The 12,862-nt window shown below is 50.8% G+C and overlaps 1 protein-coding gene across 2 annotated transcripts in view; it reads right to left on the bottom strand.

Annotated features, from left to right (window-relative positions):
- PTPN5 (protein tyrosine phosphatase non-receptor type 5) overlaps positions 1–12,574 on the bottom strand; it is a 59,813-nt gene extending 47,239 nt beyond the window's left edge. The window contains exon 1 of one of the 2 annotated variants that reach the window (XM_012780618.3): positions 12,457–12,574. The gene's annotated coding sequence lies outside the window, so the exon portion shown is untranslated. Of the gene's footprint in view, positions 1–12,019; positions 12,239–12,456 lie in introns of those variants that run through there. The other variant, XM_012780617.2, reaches the window with a different exon arrangement.
- Positions 12,575–12,862: the final 288 nt, after the last annotated feature.

The following is a 12,862-nucleotide window of genomic DNA, read 5'->3' as shown; positions in this document are numbered from 1 at the left end:
CGTCAGTGAAATGGGGATAACTGTGTTTACCCTGCAGAGTTTTTACATGAGATGCATGTAAAATGCTTAGAACAGGGCCCAGGAAGCTCCTAAAAATGTTAGTTTTCATCATCTTGACCTAGCCTGTGTCGAGCCTTGTCTGTTTCTCTCCCCATAGATGAGGTCCATGGAGACTCTGGGACATGTCTTGCAGTGTGCTAGTAAACTGGTTCTTAAAAAAAAAAAAGCCCTAGACCAGGCGTAGTGGCTCATGCCTGTAATCCTAGCACTCTGGGAGGCTGAGGTGGGAGGACTGCTTGAGGTCAGGAGTTCAAGACCAGCATGAGCAAGAGTGAGACTCCATCTCCACTAAAAACAGGAAAAAATTAGCCAGTCAACTAAAAATAGAAACAAAAAATCAGATGGGCGTGGTGGCTTGTGACTGTAGTCCCATGCCTATAGCCCCAGGTATTAGGGAGGCTGAGGTGGGAAGATCACTTGAGCCCAGGAGTTTGAGGTTGCTGTGAGCTAGGCTGATACCACAGCATTCACTCTAACCCAGGCAACAAAGCAAGACTCTGTCTCCAAAAAAAAAAAAAGCCCTGATTTGTGGCATTTGCCAGTTTCTATAGTGTAAGTGCTCTGATTTCAGGCTAGAATGGGAAGAGTCATGCTGCTAGTGTTGGCAGAGGTCCGGAGTTTTGCTCAATCTCTCTATGCCTCAGTTTCCTCATCTTTAAAATGGATTAGCAGTACTACCTTACTCATAATACTACTGTGGCAAGTAAACTTAAAGTTCTTGGAAGAGCACACAGTATGCTAGCCAATATTACCAACACTGTTAAGAGTTTAACTCAGTCTCACTGCTGCTTGTCTGGCGCTGACACTGGCCCAATCTCAGCCCTGGCCTTCTGCCCTGGCAGGCAGAGTCTCTGCCTTCTAGTACTGAGGCCTTGTCCACCCTTACAGCTCTCCCATCTCCTGCTGGAACTAGAATTCTGATCTAGTCTGTGTTGGTTACACCCCCACTCTGATCACACGTTATTTTGTGCCTCTGGTTTCATCTCTAGACGTCCCTGAGGCTGTCCCTTGGCCTGGACTGCCAGTGCAGGCTGTGCCTTGCTCCGGATCAACCATGATGGTCTCTTTTGGCATCTGCTCTACTCTTCATCGCTTACAAAGCTCCTTCTTCTTCCAGGGCCTGGATGAACTTAGAGGGGAGAGCTGAAGTTCAGAGCTAAGTTTGCTCCCACCTGAGGCTAGGGAGGCCCCTAGTTCTGGCTACACACTCCTGGGGGCTTTAGTTCCCTATCAGGGTCCCCACCGCAACCTGATTTAACCCTTTGTGCTCAGGTTGTGGCAATACAGGCTGTGAAAATCCTGGTACCTTAGGGTCTGGGGGAAGAGTCAGCCAAACTGAGTCAGAAGCAAGGCCTGGGAGAGGAAGGCAGAGGCTAGGTTTGGAATGCATCTTAAGGCTCCTTAGCCAGAAAAGAGAATAAACTAGGAAAAAAAAATCCAGGTGGGACTAGGAGTCAAAGGTGGAAAGGACATGATTGCCTGAATTCAGATTTAATAAACACCAGCTGCATACCTACTATGTGGCACATGCTTTCCAACACCTTATTTCATCAGCCCCTTGAGACAACCCCATGAAGAAGACATCATCATCCCACTTTACAGAAGCTACAGGCACTTAGAGGGGTTAGGGATTGACATGACAGCAGGTAAGTGGTCACCTGGTCCTGCTCAGGTGGCCAAAGGAGAAGAGAGGACAGAGCTGGGTCCTGGGCCAAGGATGGCGGATCCTCTCACTGCCTTCTACCAGTGGACAGCTGGAAACCTGGGCCCAGGGCAGGCTGTGAACAGAGGTCCTCGGTCACCAGGATGAATCTCTCAAAGCATGACAGACTGACTGAGGTCACACGACCATGGCCATATGGAAAAAGGATGGATTCAGAGGCAGAGAGACCTGGATGAAATGCTGTGTGCTGCCACCAAATCCTTCTGGGGCCCTGGCCCAGTGTCTTCACCTCTTTGAGCCTCAGTTTCCTCCCATGTTACATGGAAGTGACAAGAGATGCAGGGTTGTGGCAAAGCCTAGAAAGTGAGTGATGTGTACAGAAAGAGCCAGGCAATCCTGAGGCAGGCACCCAGCTGCCCTGGCTCAAAGCTGCATCTCCTGTCTCCCTCCAAGTCGACTCAGCACGGGAGACACTCCTGCTCTTTGTGTCAGGCAGTGCCACCAGCTACAAAAGTCTGCTTCCTGTTTCCTCAGGCCCTGTCAGGTGTTCCTGGAGCTAATGAGAACAACGCAAGAAAGAACAGCTTGAGGCTGAGAGGGGCCTTCCCAGAGGAACCTCTTCTGCCCTCTGGAGAGCTCCAGGCTGTGTGCAGGTCCCCACGTCACCTGGAAGGGTGGGCAAAAGAACTGGAAACCCAACTTTGCGGGAGTCCCCAGAAACTCCCCCACCATGAAATCAGCCAGCCCCCTGCCCCGTCCCCGCCATGCTCCCTCCTGCTTCTCAGCCTTGGTGTCGCCTGTTCCTCCTGCCTGGACAGGCCTCCCTGCTCCTCCCCTCGAGCTGTGGGCTCCTGCCCTTCCAAGGTCCACCTCAGCTCAGGCCTCCCCCAGGGAAGCTCCCCAGTGAGTTCAGCACACACAGACCTCTCCTGTGGCTGAATTCTCCCCCCCACCCCCCGCGTTTCTGTGACTTGGAACCTGGCCATGAACTGCACCCCCATCCTGGGCTGCTCCCTGGCTCTCTTGCCCAAAACTTTGGCTTCTGCGAGCTGCCCAGGCTGAGAAGGGGCAAGGGACGGGCCTCCTTCTATATCCCCCATGATGGGGAGGCCAGTGCAGAGGAGGAGGGATGGAAGGCAGGGCATTGTACATCCAGCTCTCTCCTCTATACTCAGAGTTGGAAGGAAGATGGGAGGAGAGGCCAAATCAGAGAAAAAGAAGAAATGAGCAGAAAGAAGTGAAAGAGAAGGGAAGGGCAGTTGCATGAGACTCAGTACTAGGGTCATGGAGGACGGAGCAGGCCCACAATCCAGGCTGCCCTGGATCATGTTTTCAGCTCTCTCCTGGGCTCAACACAGACTCCTTTTTGAAAACCCCTGGAACTCACCTCCTCCAGGCAGCCTTCCCTGATTGACTCTGATCCCTTCCCCTTCCCCTTGGCTCCCTGAGCTGAGCTACTTTGCACTCATTGATGCCATTTCCCATGGTGCCAGGTCCCCTGGGGAAGGGGTGGTGGTCTCTGTTTCACTGGCAGTCTACATTTCAGTTTCAGTCTACATTTATCATCTGTAGTCAGACATTAGACTTTGTGTCTTTTTTGACCACCTTTCTTTTATCAGCTTCAGAGGGTGGTTTGGAATACATTTTGCATGGTTATTTTAAATCCAGCTTGTCTCTGAGATAATCTCGAGGCAAACGCTGCTCTAATCTTATAACTGTTTGTTGACTACCAGGCCCTGTGCGGGGCCTGTGGGGATACCCAGATGGCTAAGGCCCAGGCCCTGCCCGCCACCAGCACCCGGCCCAGGGAGCACAGTCAGAAATGTGTCAAGTGTCCACCGGGCCCATCTCATGGGCATACGTGGGAGGGCACAAGGGGAGGGGCTGGGAGGCTGTGCAGAAGAGACCTGGAGGACAGTGGGGGTGGGGGGGCACCCCAGGAAGAGAACACGGCAGGGGCCAAGGCCTGGAGAGGTGAAAGGGCAAGGTGTGGCCGGAGGGCGGGCAGGAGAGGGACTCTCGCCACATGGCACAGGGCTTCGTGCATCAGCCTAAGACACGCTGATTTTAACACACAGGCCATTTTTTTGCAGGGGGAGTAAGGCAGGTATTGTCATTCTAGTTGGCATTTAGAAATCTGTGTGTGTGGGGGTGGGGGGAGACAACATGGATGGATCTCAAAAACTACTTCATGACCCAAAAGACCACATACTATATGATTCCATTTATACGAAGGTCAAGAACAGACAAAAACTCAAGTACAACGATAGAACTGGGAACAGTTGTTACCTACCAACTTTCAGGGGTGATGGAAATGTTCCCATCTTGATCTTGGTGATGACTACACGAGTTCATACAATTGTCAAAACTCACTGAACAGAGCACTTAAGATCTGAACACTTGACTACTTGTAAAATATACTTCGAAAATGTGTGCGAGTGCTTCTGGCTGTCACAGTGACTGAAGGGTGCCACTGGCGAATAAACAGGGGACAGGCCAGCGACGCTTTCACAGCACAGAGCTCTCCCCTCAAAAGACCAGCAGAGTCCCTGTCGAGGGCCGTTGCTACAGGCCCCGGGGGGCCACAGAGGAATGGAAAGAGCAGGGGGAACCGGCGACCTCTGTGTCTGGGGCAGACAGGGCTTTGGGGGTGGCGGGAACCCACGAGGTCCAGGCATCCTGGGACGGGGATGTGGCACGGAAGGTGGACATATGACCGTCACTGCCACTGCCGGGCCTTGCGTTTGCCTAACTCCAGATCACTGGCCTGAAGCTGCCAGGAGGTCCCGCTAAGGCACCCCAGACACTGAAGGGGACGCAGGCCAGCGGGGGAAGTAGGAGACGCAGCAGATGTCAGTGGGGAAAGGAAACGCTTTGCAGCTGGCCTTCCTGCCTCACAATAAGCACCAGGGATGACAAAAGTGATCATCTTCCTCCGAAATGAGTTTGGAGTCACTGGACGCCGGGCTGGACTTCTGGCTGCTACGGCTGCTACTACAGAAAACCATTTTCTTAAACCACGGGCTGAAGAAGAACACAGCCCACTTATGCTACAACGCTCAGCAGACCTCTTCCTTCAGGAAGTCTTTTCTGACCTCCACCGGGGCAGGTGCCTCTCCCGAGCTCCCCGGCCCTCGGCCTGCACCAAAGCACACTAACTGCCTCCGTCTGAATTCTCGCTCTGCCACTCACTTGCTTTGTGTTCTTGGCAAGCTACTCAAGTTCTCCGAATCTGTTTCCTCACCTGCAAACCAAGGGTCATAAAAATCTTGTTCACTCAACTGTTACGAAGGTTAGGTGAGACCATGTAGTAAGCACTCAGCAAAAGGTAGCGCTTATTATTAGCATCGCAATAGCACGCAGCAATACGAACCACTGTTGCCAGGTTACTTCTCTGGCGCCCCCACTAGCCTTAGCTCCTTGCAGGCAGGGTCCCTGTGGTCCAGCTGATTGCCGAGGGTCCTATGTCCACCACCATGTCCAGCACAGTAAATACTTGCATGTGTGAATGAATTCCACCCACTAGGATCTCTCCTGAGAGCTTTCTTTTTCCACCCACAATGCTTCTAAATCACAATAATTCTTCAGAAATGGAGGTTGGACTCATTTGTATTCCATTCCCTCTTCCCTCCTATTACCTCCAAACAAAATTTACTTTTTTAAAATTAATGGCTTCTTCCTGGACCCTCCACCCCCAAGACTTCACTCAGTGGTCTTTTTCATGTGGGGCACACAAAAGTCCTTTTTTTTTTTTTAAAAAAAAGCACCCTACACCTTTAAGCCTAGAATTACCACATGATCCAGCAAATCCACGGCTAGCTGTACAACATACAGAATGGAAAGTAGGAACTCAGACAGATACTAGCGCACCAATATTCATAGCAGCATCATTTACAATAGCCAAAAGGTGAAACAGATGAATGGATAAACAAAATGTGGCATATGCATATTAAATACAATGGAATATATTCAGCTTTAAAAAGAAATGCAATGCTGCTACCTGCTACAACATGGATGAACCCTGGAAACATTAGGCTAAGCGGAAGAAGCCAGACAAAAAAAGGACAAATATTATATAATTCCATCTATATGAGGTACCTAGACTAGGCCAATTCATGGAGAAAGAAGGTAGAATAGAGGTTGCAGGGTTCTGGGGAAGATGAGAATGAGGAATTGGTATTTAAGGAATACAGTGTTTCACTCTGGGAAGACGAAAAAGTTCTGGAGATGGATGGTGGTGATGGTTGCATAACATTGGGAATATACGTAATGCCACAGAATTGCACACTTAAAAATGGTTAAAATAGTTAACTTTATGTGTATTTTATCACAAATCAATGCGTCCCAACCAAACAAACAAAACACTGGCGGGACTCCCTCTGTCAGAACTGTACGCCCCTCGGCCACCACCATCCCCAGTGCTCTGCGACCGTGGCCTCCTGCCCGTGATCCGCCTCCCTCTCCACCTTCTCCTTGGCTGCAGCTCCGGTGTTCCTGGTTCCCTTTCTACCCCAGGACCTGGGGCCACCATGTGCTTTCTTCTTTGCACCCCTCTCTAACCACCGTTAGTCCCATCATAGCCCTTGAGGGTGCTTCACATGGACGCCCAGAGACTCAGGGACAGAAAAGCTGTGTGCATGGACATGCTTGCTCCTGGCTACGTCCAGCAATAAAAAAAGGTTAAATAAAGTATGAAAAAGTCACTGAGAATAAGATGATGACCACGTATGTACAGAGAAGTTATGGTAAAATGTTAAGTGAAAAATTCAGGCTATAAAGCTATCTATGGACTGATTTCAACTATTACAAAATACAGATCTATAGAAAACATAGAATGGGACATACAAAATAATGCTTACTCTTTACATTTGTTTTCTAGTATGGAGTCTGGTTGTGTTATTTTCACAATTGTAATTTATTTTTTAAGGGTTGGGCAACACCCTTAGGCAGATGATGAAATATACCTGTTGTCAGTCTTAGAAAAATCTTCAAAGTCAACCCTGGATGCCCATGTACCACCACCACTAAAGTCCACAAACCCCTTCTGAATGGCTTCCAGAAATTGTGGGGGCGGGGAGGGGATAGTTCATGTGGACTCTTCAGAAAGACATGTTGAGACTTGGTATGTCTCTCTAATGACTGCAACCAACCATCTCGTCACAAAAAGGGAGGGCAACATAGGGTATTTATTTTGCCATCCCAGTTAACTAGAGGATTTGGCTGTGAACAGTTTACCCCCACATTAGCCCGAAGTTAGGAATTCCCACCAAGATGCTTGCTCCCTTCCATATCTGCAAACTGTGACTCCACTGCATCTAGCTCAAGGGGATCCCCTTCCAACCCAAGATCCTGCACCCCAGGTATGGACATTGGAGTCACCCTTGCTTCAAGGGGGTCACTGGAAGAGAGGGTGGCTCTTGTTGCATGTGCTGCAGCTAGTGGGAAAAGCTTTCTTCAGTCCAAGAGTTTGGGAATTCCTGGGCTTTGCCAGACATTGGTGGTCATGGTGTTCATTCCACATCTCATCAGATGCAGAAAAGATGGAGATGACACTGAAGCATGGGGGGAAATGTTATTCTCCACAATACTCTAGTTTAAGGCAAGGAAGAGCTTTTTGGTGATAGCATTTTTCATAAACTAAAAGAGTTTTTAGGGTTTTTTCCTTTTGGGGTGACCTGAGTTTCTAGTTTCTGGAGGTCACAGACCTGTGGATTTGAATGCAATTTGAATCAGGGGGGCCCAGAGCTAAGACTGAGCCACATGTCAACTTGCCCTTCGCATGGTCCAGCCAATTTCTCCATTCCATTTGTAGATCCATTTAACCAATTAATTAAGTGCCTGAAGAATTTATACTTCTAAAATTTCTGCCATCTCTGCCTTTTTGGGAATCTGTCAATTTATTGGAGATGATAATGGCTTGTCCTGCAAACATGGGCCTTTGTGCTAGAGACGAGTTTCTTTAAAATCTCCATGAAAGAGATGGCAGAGCACATAAGAGTTATTCGACAGAAAATAGGACATGAAGTCAGAAGCATTGGCTCTGGAAGGGGGGATGGAAGACCAAAATTGTCACTGTTTAAATTGTTTTACAGTCATTTAAGATATGTTTTACTATTAATATTTAGTCTTAGTCAACTGCAATATTTATGATATCAAGCTATACCAAATAAAATATCAGATTTCACTCCAATTTTCATACTCGAACGACAACACACACATTCGTCATCTCGGCTTTATCATTTTGATTATAATACAGCTTGTTATGCCCTTATGATGCCATAATATCTTTATTTATTGGTTCAGAAAGTCTACGATATGAAGTCTCATTCATAAATGGTCATTTCCAACATTTGTTCATTCAACAACTATTCAGTGAGCCACTGCGGAGGTCCAAGCTTGGTCTGCACTAAGAATACAGGGAGACTAGGACTCAAGTTCTGTTGGACTCATTAACGCCACGCAATTTCTCATTGCTCAGCCTAACAGCACCTATGAGACTGGCTCTGACCACTTCTCCTACTCTTTCCTTATTCTTTCCTTCTGCCTGTCTCCTATGGCCACACTTGAGGTTACTTGAAAACACCAACCTATTCTTACCCCAGGGCCTTTGCACTTGTGGTCTCCTCCTCTTTGAATGCTATTAAGTCTTTATCCAAAATATCACTTCCTCAAAGACAATCCTATTTAAAGGGAAATCTCTTCCTCTCCCCTTCCACCCAGTCACCCCTCATCCTGCGTTATTTTTCTCCAGAGCACTGCTCACCCCCTGAACTATTTTATCTTTGCTTATGTTTTATTTTCTGTCTCCCCTGGTAGAGCTTGGGCAGGAAGTTCGTCTTTTCAGCAATGTATCCCCAGAGCCTAGAACAAGCTGGCATGTAACAGATGTCTACACAAATTTGGAGAATGAATGAATGAAGGAAGGAAGGAACTGGTTCTTCACAGTTAAGGGTGCTTGGTGAGCTGGCTTTGCAGGAGGAATCATGACAGTCTCTGTCAGATCCACCGCCCTCCCCCACTCCTCCTCCTGCCCTCACCTGCTGTTGGGCTCTTTCTGTGACTGGCATCCCTGGCCACTCAGTCTCAAGCCTTGCCATCATTTATTCCTCCCTCCCTCTAGCTCCCACATCTAATCAGTGGCCAATTTTGGTGACATTATGGCCTCTTACATCAACTCCCTTTTCCACCCATTCTTACAACTGCCCCCAGTCCAGACCCTCATTTCTCACCTAGAAATATTCTCACCTAGAAAAATTTCTCACCTAGACCATTGATATCGTTCCTTACCTGGGCTTCCTGCCAGCAGGCTCTTCCCCTCCAATCTGTTCTCCACTGAACAGCCAGAGTGACTTTCCTCATGGTCAAGTTCGATCATCTTTCTTCCCCACTCAAATACTAAAGACCAATCCCTTAGCTTGGCACTCAGTGGCCCCTCCCCAACTGCCTCTAACTTCCTACTCAGCCTTTCTTCTTACAACTCTTCTTTTATCCTTGTTGCCCCAATTGGCATGAACTGCTTTCCAATTTCTGTACTGTCCTAGGAGCCCCCACTGCCCATCCGTTCTCTGCTCATGCTATTTCCATTCCTTGAAATATTTTTCCTCCTTTCTTCTAATGTACAAATCATTCAGACCCAGCTCAAATGCTGCCTAACTTTTTCAAAAAGCCATTCCTGATCTAGAAGAATAAAATCTTGCCTTTATTCTCAACTCTTTTTAAGGGGTTATCTGTCTCTCTTTTAGGACAACTATCAGGGAAGGACAGGCAATATGATGCAGATGAAAGAATTCAGAATCTGCACTCAGATCATCTGAGCTGGAGGCCTCACTCTCTGAGACTTTTAAGGTATGAACCCTTAGATAAGTTAAACTCTGAGTCTTAACTATGCTATCTGTAAAATGGGTATCATAACACTATTGCCATCACGAGTGTGTTACAAGGAGTAAGTATAAGTGCCAGAGAGTACAAAAAGCTTTCGACACTATTTAAAGATTAAGTTATATGATGCTAAGGTGCAAAATAACTGATAATCACAAGTGCTGCTCCTCCCAGGGAGGTTCCATGGATGTCTTATGCTGACTGAGCCCTAAGTCCAGGAATAGGTCAGTGGGGGAGAGATATTTTTTTAGGAGGGAGAATGTTAGGCCCTAAAATCCCAAGTCTTTGGATGATCTAAAGACGGGAAGAAGTGGAGGACTTATTCAGCTTTATATATAAAGCTGGGGCCCTAATGGTATTACTAGCTACCAATTCCTGAGGTTTTTTTATGCCCCAGGCATTGTGTTAAGTGCCCTACATACATTAGCTCTTTGAGTCAGGAATTATTCCCTCACAGAGTAAAAGAAGCCTTGTAGCAGTTACATAAATAAGTGTTCTCCTTCCCCTCTCCCCCCCACCTTCAATAAATAGTTCAGATCTGAAAGATCTCTGGAAAATCTCCATCCAATGATCTTATTTTCTGGATGGAGAAACTGAGACCCAGAGAGGTTATGAGCATTTACTGAAACTGTACAGCCAGCAAGGAAGACATTGGGCCCGGAACCCAGATCTCTTCGATCTCAGGATAGAAACCTCTGCATGGCAAAAACCCAGGGGCTGCCATTCATTATGAAGTCCATGTAAGTGGCACCTCGTGGAGCACAACAGCATCTACGTGGACGATAACGTCAGCGACGGCCCCTGGAGGTATGCCACGTGACCACATTGGCTGTGCTCCACACCAGGCTGCTCACCCCACTCAAGAACTCAAGAAGGAAGTTCTTGAGAAAAGAGCCTCAGGCCCCTAGAGACTGAACACTGCCCTCCTTGCCAACTACACTACCCAGAGTCTCCTCGAACGTGACTGACATCATCCCTTCACCATCCATCTATGCTTGTACTCCTTCCACACACCTCTCGGGGCACCCTCTCTGCACCAGGCATCCGGCTCAGCTCTGGGGACACCCTGCTGTCCTTGAGGGAGCCCTGTGCTGAGAAACCACCAGAGCCTGGTGTGGTTGTAACTCAAGCTTCCCCAGCAGCTCTGTTAGCAACACCAAGAGGCTGCACTCAACAAACACCAAGGAGGAAGAGGTGGCCTGGCATGAAGGACTTGGGGACCTCCACAGAGGAGTGACAAAAGGAGCCTGGTTGGATTAGAAGACCTGGGCCCTGAAGGACAAGGGGAGAGTGACTGGGAGGGCATGCAGTTGGGTCATAGTCGGGGAAAGAGGATGAATCCTTGAATGCCAACCACATCACCTGGTCCAGCTGAGGACACTCAGGGTCAGGGGCTCTTAGGAGGATCAGGACTAACAGCCCAGCGTCTGATCTCTGGGCCAGGGCTTCTTCATTCCCCCAACCTAAGTCCCAAACCTGAGTACTGGCATAAGAGGGCTCTCCTTTGAGGGTGAAGTACATTAAAGGCCAATCTTTTTTGTTGTTGTTTGTTTTTGAATGGCACCTGCAGCTTCACGTGGGGGCAGGGCTGGAATTACAGACTCTCATGGTACACTCAGGTGAATTTTGGGGTTCTGGCAATTCAATGGGGATAGGATCTAGTTGAATGGGGAAGGAAATGGGTATGAAAGCCAGGGACCCCAGATTCTAGTGAAGGCTTTGCCACTAACTCTCCAGTGACCTTGGTCAAGACACATTACTGGGCCTCAGTTTCCCCAACTGTAAAGTGAGGGGGTTAAATGAGCTCCCAAGGTTCCTCTGGTCCTGACCCTCTAAGCCAGGTGATCCATGATAAGGTAAGCCCCCCAAGGCTCTGACCCGGGCAATTTCAGGGTTTTGCAGGAGTCTGGGCCTCATCCAGTAAAAATTGGCATGCTGGGGGAGGGGAACGCACTAGGCTTTTATTTTGAGGGTGGGTGGGACGCGGGCGCTAAAGCTAAAGGGTCGGGGGAGGCGAAGCGATGGGAAGGCTGGGAGGCGCGGTTCAGAGGCCAGCAGGCTGGCGGCGATTTCCAGCCTCCTCCAGGGGTCCTGACTCCGGAGAGGCGATGCAGTCAAGAGCCGCGCACTAGCTTCGACCGCAAACTCGGACCCGGGACCGCTATCCCGCTCCCTCCCGGAACCGCGCATGAGCTTCGTGGGGAGTGGCCGCCGCTCGCTCCCGGCTACCAAGCGCCGAGCCCCCTCCCCCAGTCTGGGGGCGTCGGGAGCCCCATGGGGGCGTGGCGGGGGCGGGCGCCGGCTCCTCGGCCGGGAAGGCTGAGGGAGGTCTTCGTTGCAGGGCAGCCCCGGGAGGGACCAGCGCCCTCCACCTTCCGGATCCCCACACAAAGGCGCCGACGGAGGCGCCGCACTTACCGGCCAGAGCGGGCTCCGGGCGCCGGCGGGCGGGCGGGCTGGCAGGCTGGAGGGAGGCTGTGTGCGCGCGAGTGTGCGTGTGTCTGCGTGTGTCCCTATGTGTGTCTGTGCCAGTGTGTGTGCGACGGGGGCCGCGCCGAGCTCTGTGCGTCTGCGTGTGCGGGGGCGTCCGTCCGTCGGTCCGTCCGCCCGGCGCTCCGTCCCGCGCTCCGTGCGCGCTCCCTCGCCCGACCGCCCTAGCAAATGCGCCTCGGCGGCGGAGTCACCGGCGCAGCCGCCGGGTCTGCCGGCTCCCCCCAGCCCCAGCTCCGCCCCGCCCCCGGGCGGGCTTGCGCCGTTCCCCGGGAATTGCGCAGGGCCCGCGGGGCTGGCGGGGTGGGGGGCGGGGAGCTCCGGCAGCGCCCAAGGCCCGAGGGATTCTGATCGCAGACCCTTACCCGCTGACCGCATTTCAGGTGCCCCTCCTCTCCCAGCAACTCTGCCCGGAGTCCCCGCAGGCATCGCCCCCACGCCAAGGTTGCCTGGACCGGGAGGGCGGGGGAGTGGAAGCACCGCATACATTTCATTCATGATTTTTCTCTTCCCGGGAGCCCCAGTCCGGGCTGCGCTGCCACGGCGACCGCCAGAGGGACCCAAGCCGGGCCGGGCGCGCTGAACCCGGGGCGGGACAGACAGGCCGACCGAGGGGAGTAGGGGCGAGCGAGACAAAGAGGTCAGAGCGGGGGGAGAGTGCGCTGCACTGGGGGGGGGTGCTGTGGCGCTCCCCTCTCGATGCCCACACCTGCGCACGGGGAGCGGCCGCATACCCTGGCGCACGCAATGCCGGCTACCCGGGACCGGTTC

This window comes from Microcebus murinus, chromosome 4 (genome assembly GCF_040939455.1).
Source record: "Microcebus murinus isolate Inina chromosome 4, M.murinus_Inina_mat1.0, whole genome shotgun sequence".
Lineage (NCBI taxonomy): Eukaryota > Metazoa > Chordata > Mammalia > Primates > Cheirogaleidae > Microcebus > Microcebus murinus.
This window is presented reverse-complemented; position numbering and strand designations above follow the sequence as displayed.